At 37.7% G+C, this 3,543-nt stretch overlaps 1 pseudogene; it reads right to left on the bottom strand.

The window, feature by feature from the left end:
- Positions 1–2,006: 2,006 nt before the first annotated feature.
- On the bottom strand, positions 2,007–2,192 carry LOC115867969 (annotated as a pseudogene).
- Between the last annotated feature and the right edge of the window lie 1,351 nt (positions 2,193–3,543).

Raw genomic sequence — 3,543 nt, 5'->3', positions numbered from 1 at the left:
ATACTGAGTAGTGGGGGATGAGAGGGTGGGAAGGCTTCTATATTTGTACTCTGTCCACCAGAGAATTTTGTGCTGATTAAGTTCTAAATACATTTTAAAATTTTACTTTGTCTATTGTTTTCTTAAGAAGTCTTGGTTGTAAAGTGGGCTAAGCATTAGGCTGCTAACAGAAAATTCTGAAATCTCAATCCACCAGCTGCTCCATGGGAGAAAGATGAACCTGTCTACTCCATAAAAATGTACAGCCTCAGAAACCCTGTGAGGCACTTCTATTTTTTATGAGATCACTATAAGTTATATGCAACTGGACAGCAATGGATTTGGGAGTTTAGTATCACTATCTTTTTAAAAAATCATTTTATTGGGGGTTCATACAACTCTTATCACAATCCATACATACATCCAGTGTGTCAAGCACATTTGTGCATTTGTTGCCATCATCATTCTCAAAACATGTTCTTTCTACTTGAGCCCTTGATATCAGCTCCTCATTTTCCCCCTCCCACCTACACCCTCCCTCCCTCACGAACCCTTGATAATTTATAAATTATTATTATCATTTCAAGTCTTACACTGTCCGATGTCGATGTCTCTCTTCATCCACTTTTCTGCTGTTCGTCCCCCAGGGAGGGATTTATATGTAGCTCATTGTGATCAGTTACCTCTTTCTCCCCCACCTTCCCCTTCCCCTTCCCCTCCTGGTATCACTACTTTCATTATTGGTCCTGAGGGGTTTATCTGTCCTGGATTCCCAGTTTCCAGCTCTTAACTGTACCAGTGTACATCTTCTGGTCTAACTGGATTTGTAAGGTAGAATTGGGATCATGATAGTAGGGGGAAGGAAGTATTAAAGATCTAGAGGAAAGTTGTATGTTTCATCGGTGCTATACTGCATCCTGACTGGCTAATCTCCTCCCCACGACCCTTCTGTAAGGGAATGTCCAGTTTCCTACAGATAGGCTTTGGGTCTCTACTCTGCACTCCCCTCTTTCACAACGATATGATTTTTTTTTGTTCTTTAATGCCTGACCTGATCCTATCGACACCTCGAGTATCAGTATCTTTAAACCAGGGTCCAAACAGATTAATAAAGAGAACCCTTGAAGGACCCAGGACCACAATACCATTTCATGGTATTTTTATACTCTTTCACTTTCAATATAGTCTTTGTTTTTCTTCCCCCTTCCATGTAAAGAACCAAGGTGACAAACCACATTTTTGCTTTAACCCAACTGGTTTCGATATCATCATCTGTATGGAATTAAAAAGAAGTCAAGGAAGAAGTCACATTCCCTACAGTCTGTTCTCTTCTGGGAATCCATTTGTTCTCTTTCTGTCAACAACTCTTCCTGTTATGTTCCAAATCAATTGCCCTTCTTTGTCCCTGGGAGAAATTCGGAAGGAAGATTAATGCTTAAATTCTTGTGGGTAATTTTCTTACTTCATGCTACTCACATTTCTGTTTCTTTCTGCTTCTGTTTTATGAATCGCATGTCGTCTCATCTTTGTCTGTCTTTGATTTTCCATGCAATTGACCTCCTGTTTCTTTTCATGACAAGAAGTCTCTGTCATCTTCTCCATTCTTTGTTACAGACAACCAACTGCACACATTTGGGGAATGATTAAATGGCCCATGTTAGCCAAAAACTCACAAAAAAAACCCCCAAAGGTCCTCACAAATGGACTTTTAGGTAACATCACGATAAATGGAGAAAAGATTTACATTGTCAAGAATTTTGTCTTATTTGTATTCACAATTGATTCTCATGGAAACAGCAGTGAAGAGATCAAATGATGCATTGCATTGGGTAAATCTGCTGCAAAAGTCTTCTTTACAGTGTTATAAAGCAAGGATGTTACTTTGAGGACTAAGGTTCACCTGACCCAAACTATGTTGTTTTTTTTCTCTTTTTTTCAGACTTGAATTTTTAATTTTATTTCATGTACAAAGAGTTGACATTGTTTCTTCTGTTGGGGATAATGCATTCAATACATTCAGAGGTTACTTAGTCCAGCTTGATGAAGCTGATATCCTTCGCATACTGATGGAAATGCTGAGGACACATATTGAGGCCTTATTTCCACATTAGACTATGCCAGATCTAACCGTGCCAGTTTGAGCACATGCAGCAAGAGCAGGAACCCTGGCCGAATTTTCGTGGGTGGCTCCAGTAGAGCTGCTGATAACCCATCTTGCTTCAAGGTATTCTCCAAGGCAAAAGAGAACTATGTTGTTTTCAATTACCCCCAAAACATGTGAAAGTTGGACATTGAATAAGGAACACTGAAGAAGAATCAATGTTTTTGATTTATAGCATTGGCAAAGAACATAGAAAATACCATGGACTGCCAAAAGAACAATCAGTGTTCCTGGAAGCAGCAGACCAAGAACCCTCATAGATATTACTAAAAATTCTTAACAAACTATTAACAGAATTTTAAAAAGCTATATTAAAAAGAAATTTTAGCTTAAACAATTGTGTTTATTTCAAGGATGCAAGGCTAAGCCAGTCTTTGCAAATCAATTAATAGTTTCACCATAGCAATAGAATAATAGAGAAAAATCAGATGAACCCAGTAATGAGTAAAATGAAGCACATTCAAATAAAAACTCTCATAAAACAAAAAGTATAAGAAGCATAAAAATCTATAAAGAAGTAACAAGCTGACATATTGATTTCATTAATAATGGGAGGTATTTGGGACAAAGGTACAAATGTTTATGGGAAGATGTTAATGATTGAGAGATAATTAAACCTAACTTTTGCAAGCTAAAATTAAAGTTCTGAAATTACATAGGCCCACAAAATCATCATCAGAACTACTGTGTCTCAATTGCCTATCTCTTAAAAGTGTTTTCCATAATCAACTTACAAAAAATTTCACAAATGATAAAGAAGGGTCAGTCCTTTTCTTTGTTCAGAGAGCAATGCTGAAACAAATTCATGCCTTTGGCATCTGGAAATTTTTTAAAAGTGTGTGTGACTTAAAATGCACACATGCGCGCATGCACACATCTTCAAATTGCAGAGAAAAAACATCTAGAGATCTAGTATATATCCATTTTTGGAGCAATAAGAACAGTTTTTATCTGAGTTGAAGTTGCTAATGTCATCACTGAGATTCATTTCTTCGGGAAAAGCTTGAACCTATTTTCTCCAATGTTATAACCCCGGTGGAAAATCAGCTTACAGAGATAATAACAATAATCTTGGAAAAGTCTCTCATCAGAATGCCTCAGTAGGGAAGAAAATAGTCCTTCTGGCTGTTGGGAGATTGCATTAAGCAGTGGACCATGGTACAGAACAATAACCTACTGTGCACTAAGTATGAGGCTCTGAAAATGCCATGCACTGGAAATTCCCAGTGAACCCATAAGACATCTGTGGGAAACGTCATGTGCAATAAATTTCCTAAATAAACGTGCTTATTGTACAGTGTAGAAATGCCATTGCATTCTGCACAAGATTGTACCTGGCCTCCACCTTATTGGAATGCGGAGCCACTTTGCAGAATAACAGACACTTTTCAAAGATATCTGAC

Source organism: Echinops telfairi, unplaced genomic scaffold, assembly GCF_000313985.2.
Source record: "Echinops telfairi isolate 266 unplaced genomic scaffold, ASM31398v2 ScPeMD7_7478;HRSCAF=8516, whole genome shotgun sequence".
Classification (NCBI taxonomy): domain Eukaryota; kingdom Metazoa; phylum Chordata; class Mammalia; order Afrosoricida; family Tenrecidae; genus Echinops; species Echinops telfairi.
Note: the sequence above shows the minus strand (reverse complement) of the source record. Positions and strands in the feature narration are given on the sequence as shown.